This window comes from Leopardus geoffroyi, chromosome C3 (genome assembly GCF_018350155.1).
Source record: "Leopardus geoffroyi isolate Oge1 chromosome C3, O.geoffroyi_Oge1_pat1.0, whole genome shotgun sequence".
Taxonomy (NCBI): domain Eukaryota; kingdom Metazoa; phylum Chordata; class Mammalia; order Carnivora; family Felidae; genus Leopardus; species Leopardus geoffroyi.
The window spans coordinates 135,730,536-135,751,505 of record NC_059338.1 but is presented as its reverse complement, the minus strand read 5'-3'; the positions used below and the strand labels follow the sequence as shown (position 1 = coordinate 135,751,505).

General features: G+C 40.5%; 1 protein-coding gene and 1 long non-coding RNA gene across 4 annotated transcripts in view; one reads left to right on the top strand and one right to left on the bottom strand.

Annotated features, from left to right (window-relative positions):
• The window catches only part of CPA6 (carboxypeptidase A6), a 522,469-nt gene that overhangs the window by 274,529 nt on the left and 226,970 nt on the right, over window positions 1-20,970 (bottom strand). The window lies entirely within an intron of this gene.
• Window positions 14,160-15,636, top strand: LOC123586107. Its single transcript, XR_006706599.1, has 2 exons — window positions 14,160-14,259; window positions 14,756-15,636. It is a non-coding gene; the product is annotated as an uncharacterized LOC123586107 (long non-coding RNA).

Sequence of the window (20,970 nt, the reverse complement as noted above, 5' to 3'; positions counted from 1 at the left end):
CGATCATTTCCGGCAATTGACTTCAAACCGTATTTGCTAAGGTAATATAAACCACTGTCCTCAATCAATAGAGCCATTTTCTCCAGCAATCATTGGGCAACTTTCTCTGGACAAAAGAAGTCTTTTGTGCCACTACCCCCCCCCCCTTTTTAAGACTTGCAAGTCAATGGATGTTAATTCTTATGGTATTTCACACCACTGATGAATCCTTAGAGCTAGAATTACAACATTTAAAACAATGTGGTACAATCAAATGTGTAAGTTGCAGCAATTTTGCCCTAGAATTTCCATAGCACAGGTCATCTGTATATTCATCTTTCATTCCAGCAACTTTGGTTGAGGTTTACAGTATTTTTACTGCTGGGAAACATCAGTAAAACGTATTGACAAAAGATTATACCAAGGGAGTTGCATCTTATGTATCCGTTATCTGGGAAGAAAAGTATCTCAAAATTAAGTGATTTTTGGTAGCTCTGATATTATGTTGGCATTCAAACAAAACTGACTGCCCCGTCTCCCCAATCATGGATTTATGGTGGTTTACTTCCATATACTGCAACTAACCTTCATCCAACACAAGAAGACCAGCCATGGGAGTATTCCATCACAATAGAATATTTTACTCCTATTAGTGCTGATGAAAACAATTACTTCTTTACTTAGGCACAAAACATGCCAGGGTAATCTCAAAGGAAACCTAATACAGCAGAAGCATGGATTTTCAAAGTCATTTATTTATTTACTGTGGGCCCCTTTTGTGCTGGGGACTGAGAATAGGAAACAGATATAGTCCCTGCTACCTGTGACTTTATAGCTCCCAATCCAGGGGTGTCACTAACCTTCCTATCAAGTTATTTGCCTAGCCTCAGTTGTCTCATCTGTAAAGGAGAGAGAATCTTAGATACTTTTCATATGTATTCATTACAACGCTATTTGTTCGTTATCTAACAAAAGTAGCAGTTAGAGCTGAATTGTTATTAAACTGCTACTTAGTTTTTAAGTGATAGACAAGTGATAGACAAGACTGAAAACACATTTCAGATTCTTTAAAGAACAAGAGTGCAACAGCCCTAGGAGACAGGTTTATCAGAGGGCTCTATAGCCTAATGATATTTCATTTTGCTAAACATCTAACCTCCAACACCCTGCATAGTGATGGAAATGCAAACACCCTGATGATGGGTTACTTCAAACACAGGTGAAAACTACAATTTAGGAATATGTGAAACTGTGGCTAGAACCAAACTCGTGGGAGGCAAGCACAAGGAGGCTCATTTGTGAAGCTTTTCCGGAAGATAATACAACTCCCTGTTAAGAGCAAAACGTTTTTAATTCTGCATCAGCATCACTGCTGACACTGAACTGACTCAAGACCTGGTTTGGTGTCTTCCAATCTTCTTTGCCACTTAAATACCTTTTATCCCCTCTTCGACTAACTGCTGGTTTGAGAAAGATCATGTCAGCAGCACTGGAAGAGTGTAGGCACATAGAAAGCAGTGCTTAAGTGTTTGCTATTTGTACATGACTATTTCTGAGTTTAATTTAGCAAATGTTTATGATTAAGCAAAGTTACATTTAATGACTAGCTCTCATGAGGACAGAGCATTACCACATCAACCTACTAACATTTTAGCTAAAAACCCAAGAAACCCAAGTGCTAGTGATGGTGTGCACCTTTATCATGGTAAATAAGTGAAGGCCTCTTAGAAACACTGGCGTGGTTGAAGAACATTCAGAATCCCAGGGTATGCCTTTAAGAGTCCAGGAAACCCAAGTTCAGAACAACTGTGTTTACAGTCAAGGTTCCCTTCCCATCTGGGAAAAAAAAAAAAAAAAAAAAAAAAGACATTTTAAGTAGTCCTGTATGAACCATAGGTTATTTGATCATTACTGTTGCCTTAATGTTTAAAAAAACATGAGTGAATGCTCGCTGTAGTGGATACTTTTTAGAGTCTGGTTCAGAGATCCCCATCTCTGTATCTTGTCTGTAGGGCTTGACCCCAGGCTTTTGGTTTGAATTACCTACAATTATGTCCCTGGCCTTAGCTGGCTTGAACAGGGATAAACACCCACTTCTCGCTCTTCACAATTTAGGTACTGTGCTATTGAGGGATTACAGACAGGGTTCCGATAAGCCCAGGGCTCTTGAGGAAAGGTCCACTATGGCACCTTCAAGCCCCCAGAGACCAGTCTGAATCCTTCAACAATTTTCCCATTTTGGTCCTAAGTAGCTCAAAATGGTTTCTGTTACTTAGCAAACAATAAACCCTTAAATACCCATTTCAAATGCTAATTTGTTAGAAAACCCAGACTATGATAGTTTGGAAAATATCAGATTCATCAGGGTTTCTATGGAGAATTTGAAGCAAACTTGTAACAGCACTCATTTCCAAGGCTCCAGGATGTAGGTGTAGGGGCTCTGTTTGTCCGACAGAAAAATCCAGTGCGTGGAAGGAACTGGGCACCATCTCTCCTAAAGATCTATGTGCATTAACTTTTTGACACAAGCCTGAAAAGGCTTCTGGTTTAGGCTGTGGGGTGGGATCTGAACCCTGTCCCTAACAGGAATATGTATGTGTACAAACCATACACACACCTGAAAGATGGGGGTGGCACACACCTTACATAAGCCATTTCTCAGAGAGGGAAGTCAGAGCCTCTAGAATAACTTGGGAGAAAAGGAGATGGTATCTGAGTCAGGCAGCAGGGAATCCTAAGTATCAGGTGGGAAAGGGTTAAGGAAGAAGACGGTGTGGCGGTACCCCACTCAACACCCCTGTAACATGGCTATCCCAAGGAGAAACTGCTGTGGGCAGAATCACAAGGCCATGTAGTACTTGCATTCCACACTGACCTATACGGGGATGGATTCCACATCTCCATGTCATCCGAGTCCCTTTGGCCTGATGAATCTGCAGCAGCCCACACAGAGAATACAGGCTTGGGCTAGCACCTAGAGGAACTAAGTGGGTGCTAATCCTAGCCCAACTGGTCTGGAGATGGCTCAGCCACAGGAAACCACATCATTTCAGGGCAGAGGGAAGGATGCAGTGGGAACAGAGTTCCCCCACCCAGGCCTTGGAGCAGCTTGGGTAGAGACAAACCGTATGGTTGAACAATTACACGCTCAAGTCCTGGAGAGCCCGGCAACATCCGAAGAGCCAGCAGGCTGATTTGTAGACATACGTTTATACCTCCAGTGAACTGCCAGCTCTGTTGGAGCGGTAGCAGGGAGAATTTGGTCAGAGACTGAAATCAGCACGTAAATCAACACAGCTTTCAAGGCTTTGCTAGCACAAAGCAACACAAGATAGATTAAATGCCTGTGATCTGCCAGTGTAGGACAGGGTCTTAAATACAACAAGATACAGATCTAAGATCGTTTCTAGGGAAAGTTAAAACGGGAGTACAAATCCTCACAAGGCTAGGAAAATTCCTTCTAGAAGGCCAGAGAGAGGTTCTGGACTTGTGGTCACTGAAATGGAAGAGTTAGGATACTCAAAGCCTTCTCCCAAAAAAGGGAGCTCATTTTAGAGATTAGCTACTTCATTAGGTACAATTCACTTTACAGTAGCCACGTTGATCATTTTAATAGATCAAAGGTGGTTACCTCAAGTTTTGTTTTGGTAAGTGAATACAGCCTAAATAGAGAAACTTGGTTAAGTAACCAGTCTGCAGTGGGCACTTAGCCATAGTTTCTCATTTCAAGTATATATAGGGGACCCTAACAAGTCACTTACTCCATGTCATCAGCTCATGGCTCTGCTTTTCAAATAAGAAGGGGAAATCATCTTTCCTTGCTCTAGCAATTAAGCTTGTGGAATTTGGCAATAGATGCATTGTGTATAACAATATGTAGACCTTAACGGCCCTGGGAAGTTTATAGGCAGCTTGGGAACATTTCTTCCATTATTTCTAAATCACCCAGATTTATAATTGCAATTTCCATCATAAGCATTTGATGCAATAAGCAATTCTAAAGTGCTTCATAGTCTCCTAATGGCTTCAGTTTTTCCTTAATTCTAGGAGAAGATTGATTTTACAGTATCCTGGCTAGTGGAAGGCTACTTTAGTTTTCTCTATTAGATTAACTTCCATACAGCTGCATTCAGTTACTATTTACTTTCTGCTCCTTTCTTCTAGCCCAGAACTAAGCTGAAATTCGAATGCCCTGGTAATTGTTAAATGCTAGCCACAAATGAACTTTAATCCTGCTGGTTTTATAGAAGACCTACTTTTGGAATCTTATTTTCAAAATGTCAAGGCTAGAAGTTTTGTCTACAAATAGTTTTGAAGACTGGCATATTCAAAATATCCCTAAATTTAAATTCTGCATAAATGTATCTGATCATACACAATTGAGAGGTGTCATGGTAGGTGCTGGGACATACATGGTATCTCTTCACCCACCTCCATTCTAAAAGATACCCAGAACTACCCCGTGGACAGAGAGTGGAGTATCAGGGTTATATAAAGACAGAAGAAAAAGTGAAGAAGAGGGAGCAATTTGCTCATTTTGAATGAGAAGCTATGTCAAGGTGTCAGCATAGCAATTCTGATGGCAAGGACAGTGCATTCAGGTGTTGACAACTTCCCAGATATCTCAGGATCTCTTTGAAATCTAATACTGAGCCTTAACCTAAAATATGCCTTCAATCCCTGTTCATATTTAAAGCTTAGAACTAAGTGTCCTTCTAAGCTCTCTCAATGGTTTAATTGGCAAAAGTGGCAATTCACCAACTGGGCTTACTGGAAATACTTTATAGAAACAGTAGAGTCACATTCAATTAGAGACACATGTTAAATATTTAATATGCATCCAGCACTGGCAGGATCCTGTTTCTACTCTCAAGCTTATAGTATCATTTGGGAATTTAAAAATATATACATTTTTAAAGCCCAGAGTAAACTAAGCAACTGGAAAAAACTGAAAAGCTATTGCAGGCTAGACACCCCCCCCCTGTGGATTAGAGCCTCTTAAATTCACCCAAAAAGATACTACATTTTTGCACCTAAAATGCAAAGGTATGGTGATTCCAACCATCTCAGGGCCAAGCCATGGAGGTTTCAATTTCACAAAGCTGGTAACCATGAGTAACTGGGCTCCTGTCAGTCTTGCTAATCTACAGGACCAACCCCAGCAGCATCAGCTCCACAGGGGAGCCTTTTAGAAATGCCTGTTCGAAAATTTCAGACCCCAGCCCAGTTCCACTAAAATCAAAATCTTTATTTTCACAAGATCCCAGGTGATTTCTATGCACATTTTTAGAAAACATGTACAGCCAAGCTTCTATGATTCATTTCTGTGAGATCTAGGTAATTTCTTTTCAAAGTATATACTTGACTGCTGTCTTTGTTGTCAATGAAAACTAGCCCTTCTCTGCAATATTTAAGATGAATAAAAGATAGATTAAACAGATTTTAAAACAGATTTCCCACCCCCGTTTTCCAGAGTATTCTAGCCACATGCCCATAGCAGCTGTGTTTACCTCTGTGATTAGACAGTACAATAAATGCACCTAGTGATAAATGAAATTGAATTAAATGCCTGATTGCATATACATGTTAAAACAGTTGGTTATTTCACCAAAACAATGGGAAATGTCTGTCATGCAAAAAATGCAAAGTAGGGCCAAGTAGACATACTGTAACAGTGAATAATTCTTTAATGTATTTATAGAAGAGTTATGGATTTCCAAGTTTGCCCTTTAACGTGAAGTCTCCTTTCAATGGAAACATTGCTCTCTAATTCCAAGTGCTTGGTTTGCTCAGACCTGTGGACTCTTCAGCCTCACACATTTATAAAGAAACTGGATGTTAGAAGAAAGGGACAAGGGAAGTTACTAGTCACCAATGATATCTCCATCTCGAATCTATGATACTGGACTTTGGCAGCTGATTGAGGGGGAATTGGACTTCTTTGGATGTGGCCCTTATAACTATCCTCAGACAGCTGTTTACAGTGCCTGAAAAATAGCAACTGCTCCAAGAACACAGGTTATGAAAGTGAACAAGTGATACAAAGCACAGCAAAAAACCTTCCATGAATGGTACAGATTTTGACATGGAGAGGAAGGCTAGATTTGTCCCCACATAGGACACGCCCCTTGTTGAGGGGGAGGAAAAAAAAAAAGATCTCAGAGCACAGGTTAAAAAAAAAAACCTTTCTATTCCTTCCAACTCTTCTGTCCCCTTCTGGAAAATTCTTTCAAGAATTTGAAGGGAGTCCCTGTCTTTAAAGGGAGAAATTAGGAACAACAGCCTGTAACAGAGGGAACAGCAGGGACTTTGAAGCCAAGCAAATCAGAGTTTGGATGTAATTGCCTGAAGTGTGTTTTCAATCCAAATTGCATAGATGAGTGAAGGAGCAGCTGCACAAGGATGAGGGAGGGGAGTGCTGGAAGGAAGTGCTAGGAAATAAAGGGGAAAGATACCAAATTAGGGCATCATGGACTTACTTTAATATTGCTGGAATTATTTCTCCCCTAATCCTTATTGTTTTATCCCTCAATACAAACGTATCGATTATGTGCTCCTTGTGGAAGAGTAAACCGTCCCCAAAGCATGTAATATTGAATGTGAGAATTCCTGGTCATCCCACTTCCAAGGATAACCATTATTGACCATATTGTGTATATTCTATTTTTTCTGTTTTATAGGTTGTATTTTTTTTATATATAATAAATACTTCATATATATGTACATTGGGTGTACATAAGATAGTCATTGTGGTAGGCTGAATAATGGCACCCAAAGTAAACCTTCTAATCCCTGGAACATGTACTGCCTTCCATGGCAAAAGAGGGCATTGCAGACGTGATTGAAAATCTCAAAGATGGGAGATTGCCCTGGATTATGTGGAAAGGACTTAAAGGCAATCACCAGCATCCTTAGAAGACAGGCAGGAGATTTGACACACATGGAGAAGGCAATGTGACCACGGAGAAAGCTTGGAGGGGACCACCATCATGGGAAGCTGCAAGGGAGGAACAGATTCTCCTCTGTAGCTGCCAGAGGGAATGTGGCCTGTTGATACTTAATTTCAGGTTAATTATCATATTGTTAGTAGAGGCAGGCTTTTGAGAGTTAAACGCTTTGGGACTGAATCTAGAACACTGAAGACAATGAGATGGGTGTGCCTAATACTCATGTTTTTTTTTTCTGAACTACATTTACATTCTCCAAGCTAGCCTACCTTGGTTCAATCTCTGGGTCCACCATTTTCTAGAATATTTAACCTATTTTTAAAACAATTCCTCACAGTAGAATGTACTACATCTTGATCTGTCCTAGTTAGCACATTTTATGTGGAAACTCCTACAATGATTTTTAGGAGTTATTTTTTTTTTTTTTTACCATGAATATTTGAAAAAAACTAAATTAGAACTACCCTATGATCCATCAATTTCACTTTTTACCTATAGGATACAAAATACAGATTCAAAGGGGTACATGCATCCCAAGGTTTATAGCAGAATAGCCACAGTATGGAGAAAGCCCAAATGTCCATTGACTGATGAATGGATAAAGATGTGGGGTGTGTATGTGTGTGCACGTGCGGGCACGTATATATGAAAAAGTGATAAGATGGAGTATTAGCCAAAGAATGAAATCTTCCCATTTGCCATGACATAAATGGAGCTAGAGTGTGTTATGTGAAGTGAAATAACTAAGAAATACCATAGGATAGCATATGTGGAAGTTAAACAGATGAATATAGGGGAAGGGGAGAGAAGAGAGACTCAGAACTATAAAGTTTGACAGAGGGAGGTAGGTTGGAGATGGGCTAGATGGGTACTAAGAAGGGCACTTGTGATAAGCACTGGGTGTTAAGTCTAAGTCCTGAGTCACTGAGTTCTACTCTTGAAACCAATATTGTACTGCATGTTAACTGGAATTTAAAAAAAATTTTCCTTATTTTTGTCTGGAAAAATAATTCTGTTTTTAATATTTTTGAAAAGCTGGTTCGGGCTAAAGAGAATACAGCTAGGTAAAATCCTAACTTATGCTTGTAAGACCCAGAAGCACAGAATTTGCAAAATCTTAAGGAAATCATTCGGGTCTAGGCGAACTGCCTCCCCCCCACATAAGAAAAGGACCAGTTACTGTCTATGGCAAGTAATACATATGCATCTTCTAAAATCCCCCTAAAGGAATTTTGTCAAACTGGGAAGTTAGAAAATTTCCTTTGGCAAGAGTCTCTCCACATCTTCATCTGGGCTACCTCTCCCAGTCCTAGCAGACATGGATTATTTGTAAAGACAAAGGGTCCAATTCATGGAACTTTGTTTGAACTTTGGGGGAGGGCACACACAGAGAGAGACACACACACACACACACAGAGACACACACACACACACACACAGAGACACACACACACACACACAGAGACACACACACACACACACACAGAGACACACACACACACACACAGAGACACACACACACACACACAGAGAGACGAGACACAGAGAGAGACGAGACACAGAGAGAGACGAGACACAGAGAGAGACGAGACACAGAGAGAGACGAGACACAGAGAGAGACGAGACACAGAGAGAGAGAGACGAGACACAGAGAGAGAGAGACGAGACACAGAGAGAGAGAGACGAGACACAGAGAGAGAGAGACGAGACACAGAGAGAGAGAGACGAGACACACAGACACAGAGAGACACACAGACACAGAGAGACACACACACACACACAGAGAGACACACACACACACACAGAGAGACACACACACAGAGAGACACACACACAGAGAGACACACACACAGAGACACACACACACAGAGACACACACACACAGAGACACACACACACAGAGACACACACACACACAGACACACACACACACAGACACACACAGAGACACACACACACAGAGACACACACACACAGAGACACACACACACAGAGACACACACACAGAGACACACACACAGAGACACACACAGAGACACACACACAGAGACACACACACAGAGACACACACACAGAGACACACACACAGAGACACACACACAGAGACACACACACAGAGACGAGACACACACACACAGAGAGAGACACACACACAGAGAGAGACGAGACACAGAGAGAGAGAGACGAGACACAGAGAGAGAGAGACGAGACACAGAGAGAGAGAGACGAGACACAGAGAGAGAGAGACGAGACACAGAGAGAGAGAGACGAGACACAGAGAGAGAGAGACGAGACACAGAGAGAGAGAGACGAGACACACAGACACAGAGAAAGACACACAGACAGAGAGAGACACACAGACACAGAGACAGAGACACAGACACAGAGAGACACACACACACACACACAGACACACACAGAGACACACACAGACACAGAGACACAGAGAGAGACACACACAGACACACAGAGAGAGACACACACACAGACACACACAGAGAGAGACACACACACAGAGACACACAGAGACACACAGAGACACACAGAGACACACAGAGACACACAGACACACAGAGACACACAGACACACAGACACAGACACACAGACACACAGACACACAGACACACAGACACACAGACACACAGAGTGACACACACACACACACACAGTGACACACAGAGAGAGAGACACAGACACACAGAGAGAGAGACACAGACACACAGAGAGAGAGAGACACAGACACACACACAGAGAGACAGAGAGTGTATATGTTTCAAGGAAGTTGGCATCCACACAGGAATGTCCAGTAGCCATTTTCCCATATGGGACTGAAAGGAGTAAGAAACCAGAGCTGGAAATGAAGGCTTGAAACGCATCAGGACATAGGTGATACACCTTGTGCCATGAAAACAATCAGCATCTTTGGGACAGAACACAGCTTACAGGGATAGCATTTGAATAATGCTATCTCAGATAATAATACCCTATCTGGATAGTCTGTAGGCTTTCAGGAAATAGAACTTGAAGGAGTGGTCTTGGTCATTTTGTAACTGTATCTCTGCATTATGTACCTTGAATTTAACCAATGGTCCTTAAGACAGTTGAATTAGGGACTTTGTACTCAACAGTTCTGCTCTGGATTTTCTTCATCATGTTGACTATCTCCTGACCTCCCCACCAGATAATGAAGTCATTGTGTATCTTGTGTAGCTTAAGCAATTTGAGAGATCAACTGAAGTTGACTTTTCCTTTTCCCACTGCACAATTACAAGATGCCAGCTAATACAGTCACCAAATATTTACTAAGCAACCTACTATGTGAAAGACCCCTATTAGGAGCTGAACAAACCTCTTATTTTCTCCCTTTTAATGCAAAAGGTAAGCATTACAAGTGTTTAAGTAAATCAAACGCAGGCTGGAAAAAGTCTTAAACCTAACATATGGAGTTAATGGTGCCAAGTTGCTTGTTTTTATAAGCACAAGAGCTTTTTAAAGCTGAGCACTCTGGCTACGCCCATTAGGTTCCACAGTCCCCACAGACTTTGTTGTATGACATCTGGTACTTTACTGCTTTAGAGGCTAAAGAGAAATACCATGCGTGCCATTTGCTTTGTCTCAGTGTTTCTAAAAGGTTCCCTTTCCACTTGATCTTTGTTAGTGGTAATATTCCAGGGTTTTAGACACTGAAGGTCTGGTGTTAATAGATTTTAAGTACTCCTGTCCATTCCTCAGAAAGGGAATATACAACTACAACCTGAGCATTAGCTTTACTTTCGTGAAACTTTTGAAGAATGGTATCTCCATATGACAGAATTTTTGGCCAAAATACATGCATTTTGGCTACAGAGGAAGACACAGTCAATATCAGGACACTGAGCGAGTCAGGTGCAGATGAACTAAAGAGGCTGAGGGCAACACTACAGCAAACCCCAGTAGGTTACTTTCACAAAAACTCCATTATCAAGGGCCAAAGGCTCACAGTACAGGAAAATGAGATTTTGCAAACATTTAAATTTCATACATCTTACTAGCTGTTGAGGAGGGCTTAGCACTGAGAGGTACTCTCTTTATAGAGGCTTTACAAAGGTTTGTGGTCTTCACTGCCTAGGATCAACACTGGCAGGCACCTTAACCTTATTTGATAAGCATTGCCTATAGTTCACAAATACTAGTCTACAGAGAAGATGCACCAGAGTCCCTTGGTTGCCATTTTTAAGACATTCCTGGGCTGTTTCTGGATATTCTGGTTCTATCTATACATTTGGGGTATGCATAAGGCATATCTGCGTTTGTAAAATCTGCAGGTAATTCTGATGAGCATTGATTCCACTCATTTCCTTCTAAATTAGCATTCTATGACTGGAAGATTCTGTGAAAAGCAAGCTGTAACCCAGGCTGAGTGTACGTTTTCCATATGTCGAGTATAGGCATCAATGCACTAATCTCAAGTGAAAACATGATGGTCCTTTTCTAGTGGGACAGAACGGAGTTTCTAACTTATGAACTTGTAAATCTTGGTATGTAACTATAGCAAATGTAAGAAGTGCAGGAGAAACGTCCTGTTCTAGGATTACCTTGAAGCATTTGACATTTCCCTATTTCTTCATCATATGTTAGAAGAAGAGATTGGGAATAAAATGATATACCCATGGCACGTAAATCAAAACAGAACCGAGACTTCTTTCCTAGCCCAGTTCTTCTAAAATATGCCATTAGGGGAGAAATATAAGTCTCACATTAGTAGCATTTTCATAGGAATGGGAGAAGATCATCTACCCTCTCAAAAATACTACTGCTATCTTTATCTTACCTCCTAAAAATAACCTAGAAAAAACAGCCCTATGATGCAAAAGCATATTAAAAAAAAAAAAACATGACTGTAGAGCTTTAATATAGCATGCACATTCTTCTAGGTCCACTTGTGCCCATAACTCATTTAATAGCTTCATAGTATTCCATAGACCCGTCTTGATTTATACGATTTTTCCAGTCATTCCCCTACTGGACTTTCAGTTCTTAGTTAAAAAAAAAAAAAAATCACTATCAGTGCCATAATAAACATTGCAACACATGCTAATTTTGGACAGATGTTCTCTATGAATGGGATTGACCTGTGCAAGGGTAGGAGGATCTTAACTCTTAGATTCTGCTAGATTGCTTTCCAAGGAGTTCGTAGCAATTTCACACTTCCATCAGCACTGTAGGAGTTCATTTCTCCCAAGCCTCACCAACATTGGTGAAACTTCAAAGGACTTAAAATGCTCAATCTGTTGTGTGAAAAAAATGGCATTTCATTGCTTTAATTTGCAATTCTGTGTATGAAACACACCTTTTTGTGTATGTTGGCTCTTTGCATGTCCTTTTCTGTGAATGGCCCTCTAGAATAAAATATGCTTCTGCATACCATGTAACAAAGGAAATTCCACATAGATTAAAGATCGAAACACAGCAAAGTCAGAAGAAAAAAATGCCAGAATATTCATATCAGTGAGAAGAGATGCTTGACCGTTTAAACAAGATAAACCTAAATGCCACAAAAGAATGAAGGTAGGTTTGAATTTATAACCATTAAGATTGTTTAGTCTTTTGCCTTACAGGAAAAAAAGGAAATGAAAGATTGCATAATTTTTTTTTTTACACTAAATGATTAACATTCCTGATATAGGATTCTCTCAAAAACAAATACAGGCAAAAGGAAAAAATAAAAGGCAGTGATTTTTTTTCCCCACCCTGACTCAGTCTGAGGATTCTAGTGTTTAAAATATAGACAGAGTACATGTTTACATCAGATTGTTGAATAGGAGGCAGGTCTCCTATATGAGGTCCCCCCTCCTCCCATCTGTTCTCTGCCTATAGAGCCTCTTGGCACTTGGGTCTGATTTCCTCAGGTGGTGGGTGGTCTTTGGTAAGCTTCATACACTTACTAATCACATTGTGAGTTTCCTTTTGACATTTCCCTCCAGCCAACTCCCAGCAGCCCCACGGTCTCTTCAAGTCCATAATGAATACTCAGAAAATTCTGTACAGGAAACAGAGAGCCCCACTGAGCACCATTCACAATTTCAGGTATACCCTACAATGGAACGATCACATCCAGTTTTATAGTTTAGAAATTGAGTTTAGGAAAGGCACTTGTGGGGGCACCTGGGTGGCTCAGTCGGTTAAGCATCCAACTTCAGCTCAGGATATGATCTTGCAGTTCGTAATTTTAAGCCCCACATCGGGCTCTGTGCTGACAACTCAGAGGCTGGAGCCTGCCTTGGATTCTGTGTGTCCCTCTCTGCCCCTTCCCCCTCTCAAAAATAAACATTAAAAATTAAAAGAAAAAAGGCACTTGTGTTGCTTTTATATACAGGATTTAAAGCACTTCCTTATATTCCAGTGGAGATGTGGAACACTTAAGAGTTCGCAAGTACTTCACAAGGCCTAAGGTATTAGATAGCAGTCTTTGGACCAGAATCTTCTTTAAATCTACAGTTAAAAATAATCTGATCCGCGGGAGCATCAGAGACCCCTTGCTCCTTATCCCTTACTTGGAGACAGCACATCTCTTACCAACTACCTTCTGCTATAAAGCTACTTCAGTAAATCAGCATCATTCAAAGCCCTGCCTTGAATAACATCCTCAAAAAGACCTTTCTGCCTTATTAGTTCCCGCCTCCCCTGAATAGGTAGTACCCTAATATCTCTTTATATCACAGTTGTAATTAAGGTCTGCCACCTCAAGTGGAGTATAAACACAATGAAAGGACCACATTTTTTTGTGGGATGCTTAGCACAGTGTTAGGCTCATAGCAGATCATCAACAGACATACATTAAGTGAAAGTCACAGTATCTTAGATCATGCCTCTTTGTTCACTCGTACATGGTCTAGCTCTTTTACGGGCTTCACAAGAACTGGGGCTTTGCCCACCTTGTTTATTCCTAGGCCTATGGATTCCTAACATCTGGAACAACTTGGGACATATAGGAACTCCATGAGAATTTGATAAGTATAGGTTCCAGTATTATGCTTTTGTTGGCAGACTTGAAAGTGGTGATCTCAAAATTCCATCATTTTTCAGAACTCCATGAATGGGCATGCTCACAGTGGTTTCTGCATATGGTACTCTCCCCTTATCCATGTTTTCAGTTACCTGCAACCAGCTGGTCTGGAAGCAGATAATCCTGACAGATCCTCAAAAAGGTCAGTAGTGGTCATAGTGACTTCACAATGCCCAGGGTCATTGACCCCACTTCAAGTTATCTCAGAGGCAGTTGGTCTCCCGTCACAAGAAGGGTGATTACAGTACAGTGTTTAGTGAGGGACTGCATTCATCTTTTATTACAGTGTATGTATTACAATTCAGTTTATTTTCCACTTCTTATTGTACTTAATTTGGAAGTTTACCTTCATCATAGGTATTTATGTACAGGAAAATAGTTCTAGTATATGAAGGGTTCAGTACGATCTGCAGTTTCAGGGCTCCAATGAAGGTCTTGGAACATACTTCCACAGACAAGGCAGGCTACTGTGCTTAACTTACCTACATGCCTTTAATACCACTACATTATAAAACATACACAGAAGTTAAAGGATGAGAAAGTGTTGATAGGTGTTAGACCATTTTTTTCTGTATGACAATTTGTTACCTAGAGTTACACTGTAATCAGTCACAAAGTTAGCTGCAAAGCTAATCTTTTCAATTTTCTTTAAGAAAACGCCTGGGTTTTAAAAGGCAGAAATCCCTTTAATCAAGGTTCTAGAATGCAGGAGTGAGAGGCAAAGAAAAATGATTTGCCAGTGATTGAAAAGTAGTTTTTATTCAGACGTTCTTTTTCTTCTAGTTTTCAGGTTGAGATTACTGGGAAGGGAGAGAATCAAACATCCATAAATCAGAGGAGGTCTACTCACAACATGAGAAGCGCAAAGTACTGAAAAGTCAAGTATGAATTAAGGATGAGGAATTTTGTCTGACAGTGGCATAGAAAAATTTATGCAAACTTTCTTCTCAATCCATGTCCTACAGAGACAAGATGAAATAGCCCCCAATCTTCTTTGGCAAATCAGAAGACATTCAACCTAGACTAGGTTCCAGTTATGATCATGGCAGCTTTAAAGAGAAACTGATGGCTAAGAAGACTACTAGCAAGTATTTTTCCTGAGTTTCTCAAGATATGAATGGGCTAGCTCAGTCTGGGGAAAATACATATAAGGAATAGATCTAAAAAGCATAATGGATTTTCCCTCCAGTCACTTCAAATTTGTTTTTCCTGACCCATTATGTTACCTTCTAAATGAAAACCTAAATACAAATTGAATCAGTGTGGTATGGAGACCAAATTTTTATTTGAAAGTCTACTTAAACACACATACCAGTACGATGCTGGTTGTTTCCGACATTATTCTAAACTGCAAAGTCTCAAGTCCTGCTCCTGTGTTTTCCAGTTTCCCCAGTATCTCTGTGACACTCAGCAAGGCAGCCGCTTTGGCCATTTAATGCTTCAATACCCAACCATCTCATTTTTGCTCAGAACTTAAATGAGCATGTCCATTTTTCTTTTCAGTCATTAGTTTGGCACTGAGTGCTGTGTTATTAAGTGACTGACTTCTGATTTTTATTTGTAATGCTTCTGGAACAGTTTTGGCATAACTGAAGCTGAAATCCTTACTATATTGTTGCAGGATGGGGAGATTTACACATGTTAAAGATTAGTTTTTTGCTGAATGTAAGTTGTTCGTACTTCATATAGAATTCATAAATATAGGAAGAAAAAAGTCACCTCTTACACTGTTACTTGGGTCATAACAATCACTTAATATTTTAGGGCATTTCCCCCCAGTTAACCAGGTAAGAAATCATCAACTTGACCTGTTAGAACAGTTCTATATCCTGTTTTCTCACCATTTCAAATTGTATCTTGAGCCCTTATAATAGGCACATTCCATAATATGTACTGTAAGTAACCCTTTTCATATTATTGAAAATAGATGTAGCTTCCTAGGTTTGGATGAAATTGGTGATAAACCTCTTTCCATACACTAAGTATTTGCTCACATTTTAGGTTATTCCCTTAGGAAAGCTTGTTAGAAATGACACTACAGAGGATATATTAATGTTGAAAATAGCTTATGTTTATGTGTTAGGCTCGGTCCTAAACACTCCACATGTAAATTTAATGTTAGTTCAGTCTTACAGATGAGGAAAATGAGGCACAGAGATTAGGTAACTCTCTAAGGTTACACAGTAAGTGAAAAAGCTGGGATGCTTAGCCCCAGGCTGAGGATTGAGCTGGTGGCTAACCTTTATGCTGTATACTCTAGTCACTTAAATAGGATCTGAGCAGATCCTTGGACTTGGAAGGAATAGACCATTTAACTGAATCTCTGCATGTTACAGAAAGGCCCAGAAAAATTAAGTGACCAAGTCAGATAGCTAATAGCAGATCTAGAATTTACATGTCAACTCCTCATACTGTAGTCCAGAACATGCTATTCTAAGCATGGTCCATGAACCACAGCATGGACCCCACCTGGGAGCTTGTTAGGAATGCACAATCTCAGGCCTTACCCCAGTCTTCCTGAAGCTAAGTCTGCATGTTTACAAGATCCCCTGGGGATTCATCTGCTCCAAGTTTGAGAAGCTCTGGCAATATACTGTAAACTTGATGAATTCTTGGTATTTCAATGGAAAAACTGCATGTAAACTGCTAGTATTTCCACAGCAAGAAAAAAGTTCTCAGTTAAAGCTTATACTAGGTTGAACCATATGAAATTGTTTCAGATAGACAGATATTGGTACCTTAGTGTGGTTCAACTTCAGTGGGTAGAAAAGTAACAATAAAACTTACAGGTATTGGCAGTTTGTGTAGAGATCAAACTTAAGAGGTTCTTTATTCCTGAAGAATAGGTTACTCGGGAAGAAAAAAAAAAAAAGTAACAAACAATTACAGTGCAAAGTGAGAAGTACTACTGGAGAGCATTCTGAGACCTCTGGAGAAAGTTAAGGGATATTCTGGAAAATACACACCAGGGAAGAAAACAATTATTTGCCTCTATTAAAGGCAAAAAAAAAAAAAAAAAAAAAAAAAAGGCAGGCATGCAAGCCTTAGTCAAAGGTTTAAATGGGCACCACTGTAAGCTTTTCAGCCTAATTAAAACCAATTTGTTAAGAATATAAGGTGCTCCACAAAGTTTGAGAGATACCAATTACCATTTGAAAAACTAAGGACTAGGTTATCCTTCATAGTGATAGCAGGTAAGGAGAGTTTACACATCTTACCACTTAGGGTGCATGATTGTCATGGGCCCCACTTTTGTTTTTATTTTTTGAAGTTAACCGGTATTTTTAGGTGGGGCGAAATGAACTGATTTCCATTGTACTATGAGAATATTAGGAGTAATACTTAATGATGCAATGCATTTACCAGAATCTGAATAACCTATAAATAAGTGGCATGTGTTAAATATAAAAACCTTTAAGTATTTAAGTCATTCTTTTTATTTATAGCAATTTTACTGTTACAGAAATGAGACTGGGCCATTATATTGGTTTTGCATCTTTACACTGGTTTAGAAATACTTAATGGGGGGGGGGGTTGGTTGAATTGGTAATTCCATTTTAGCATTTAACTTTTCCTCATAAAGAGGCCTTTTCTAGAAAGAACCAACCTACCAGTTGCTGGGCCCATGGTAAGCTATTCATCCTGTAGTTACATGTTCTATAGAGAAGTTTCATTAAAGGACAAAAACAAATGCCTTTTCACATACACACACTCACGCAACAAAGGCCAAGATGATGGCAAGTCATTTGGCAGGTCATGTTTTCTAGAGAAACCATTTTCACAACTGGAAAGTAATTCTCCAACTTTGGGACCTTCTTACCATTTCTCAGTTGGTCCTCATCTCCTTCTTCCACAACTCCTTAGCTCAGGTCAGACTTTGACAGATACAAATCCTTAGAGACCAATTTCCTCACAATTTCTAGCTAGACATTCAGATTTTGCTAAAACTTGAATACTGCCATGCGAAGCATGCTGAACTCCACTTAAGAAATGCTGTAAATTTGAGGACACTTTGAACCACATGGCATTCTATTTGATCAATTCTGTCTGTTCAAATTTTCATTGTTAAAAAAAAAAAAATTTTTTTTGTTAATCTAACATTTATTCACTTTTGAGAGAGAGAGACAGAGACAGAGCATGAGCAGGAAAGGGGCAGAGAGAGAGGGAGACGCAAAGTCTGAAGCAGGCTCCAGGCTCTCAGCTGTCAGCACAGAGCCCGATGCAGGGCTCGAACTCACGAACTGCAAGATCGAGATCATGACCTGAGCCCAAGTCAGACGCTCAACAGACTGAGCCACCCAGGCACCCCAATTGTTAAACTTATTTTAAAGGAAGCCTACCTGTATTCTCCAGGGCCATTTGGTTTTTGTGTTGCTTAGAATTTATATGGAGATCTGAACGGGGTAACAGTATAGGAACTGCAAACTTCCATTCTTACTGCAGTTAGACAAAGAGGAGCTAAAAAGGAAATACATGGACCATAAAATCGGAGATAAATTGGAAGGCCTTTGGTTCACAAAAATTATTCAAAGACTCAAGAGGTTAAACTCAACATGAATTGAGGACTTAGAAGTCCTGTGTAATTTTAAAGGAGTTCACAGGTTTTCCTTAGAGAATAAAATGACAGTCAAGGATTACTTCTCTCAATTTGGTAAAATGGCAATGGCTAACAAGAGTTGACCAGCTGGTGCCCGTTCTGGCAACTATACAGGAAATAGCAGGTTGGCCTCAGATCTCCCTAAAATTCAATGCTGTTCAAAACAAATTTTAAGAGGCTGAGAAGCAAAATATCTGTGACCGAAATTGGGTAACCATTTGAGTGATACCTGAAATGCATGGAACAGGGAGACAATGACAGGAGAGTGGGGAATATCCCACAAAGGTACATAGAAGTGGCAGCTCTCCAGATCCCCACATTCCCCCACCCTGCCCCCCGCAGCCCTGAGGGGGCAAATGGTTTCTATTTCTCACTACTGTCTTTATCATTATGAAATCTGGTCTGGCAGAACTGCCTGCAAATGTCAGCAGTTGAATTCCTAAATTTATTAGTTTCCTTCCTTGCCTGCCTTCCCCAATCCTTTCCTACCCCCTTCCATTCACCTAAACTTCTACTGAACATGCCAAATACTAGAGACTGGTAGAATACAAAGGAAATCTAGCACCTTATTTTCAACTTGCTTGTACAACAATTTTCTTCCTTGAAAAAGAAAGATAGGACACCCACCAAAAGCTACTAATACCCAGCAGCCTGTTGGTGATTGCTCTCAAGGACAGATCAAGTACTATGGGATCACTGAGGGGGAGCAATCACAGCTGATTGGTGGGATCAAGGAACCCCTGTCTGAGGAGTAGTGTTTGAACTGGCTCATGAAAGGCAGGCAGGCTCCAGAGGGAGGGAAAAGGAGGGATTACCCAGAATTGTGTGTTACAGAGACCAGGGCACAGAGGAAGAGGTGGAAGGGATTGTGAAAGGTTTTACAGTATAAAGGAAAGAGTTATTTGAAAGGGAGGGGCAGGGGGAAAAAAAAAAAGGGTAACTACTACCATCAATAGCTCAGTTGCAGCCATGCCCACTTGGTGCTTGTTTTCCACAGGAGTTCTCAAACATTACGCTTACAATATGTTAAAGCCCATATTGCTAGATCCACCCCAGAAGTTTTTGTTTTGTTTTAATGTGGGGCAGATTCTGAAGCAGACTCCAGGCTCTGCGCGGTCAGCACAGAGCCTGAAGCAGGGCTTGAACCCACGAGCTGTGAGATCATGACCTGAGCAGAAGTCAGAAGCTTAACTGACTGAGCCACCCAGGTGCCCCCACCCCAGGAGTTTCCTCACGGGGAGTTGGGGGAGGGGATTAGTGGGTGACATGAACATCTGCATTTCTGGGGCGCCTGGGTGGCGCAGTCGGTTAAGCGTCCGACTTCAGCCAGGTCACGATCTCGCGGTCTGTGAGTTCGAGCCCCGCGTCAGGCTCTGGGCTGATGGCTCAGAGCCTGGAGCCTGTTTCCGATTCTGTGTCTCCCTCTCTCTCTGCCCCTCCCCCATTCATGCTCTGTCTCTCTCTGTCCCAAAAATAAATAAACGTTGAAAAAAAAAAATTTAAAAAAAAAAAAAAAAAAAAACATCTGCATTTCTAAGAAGTTCCCAGGTGATACTGATGCTGCTTGTCTGAGGACCAATGTCGAAGGATATGCGGCAAACAGGCTATTTGCCATTTCTATTTACTATTTCCTCTGCCTGGAAATTTCTATCCTCAGATATTCACATGGCTCCTGGGCTGCTTTTATTCTTTTCTCCTGACATTCTTTATCCCTGATCTATGCTTTATCTTCATAATCTTTATCTTAGCACTATGGTTTAATTTTTTGTCATGCAATTAGAATGTAAATCCAGGAGGGATTTATTCACTAGTGCCTAAAGCAGTGCTGTCATTCCCAGCACCTAAATTTCTGTGTTCTTAGGTTTTAAAATAGTACTGGGCACATGGTAGGCACTCAGATAGTGTTGACTAGTATCAAAACCCCTAGGAATAAATTTAGTCCAGGAGGTAAAACACCTGTCCTCTAAAAACTAACACTGAAGAAATAAAGACATATTCCATGCTCATGAATTGGAAAAATGTTGTTAAAAAGTGTCCATACTACCCAAAGCAATCTATGGACTCAGTGCAATCCTTATCAATATACTAACTTTAAAAAAAAAAAAACACAGAGCTAGAATACTAAAGTTTATATGGAACCACAGAAGACCCAAATAGCCAAAGCAATCTTGGGCAGGGAGCGGGAAAAGGGACACAAAACTGGAGATATCACAAGATCAGATTTCAAGATATACTACAAAACTATAGTAATCAAAACCATACGGTACTAGGGCAAAAATGGACAAGAGCAACACAACAGTAGAGAACACAGAAATAAACCCACACTTACTTACGTGGTGTACAAAGGAGGAAAGAATATACAATGGGAAAAAGATGGTCTCTTTAGCAAATGGTGCTGGGA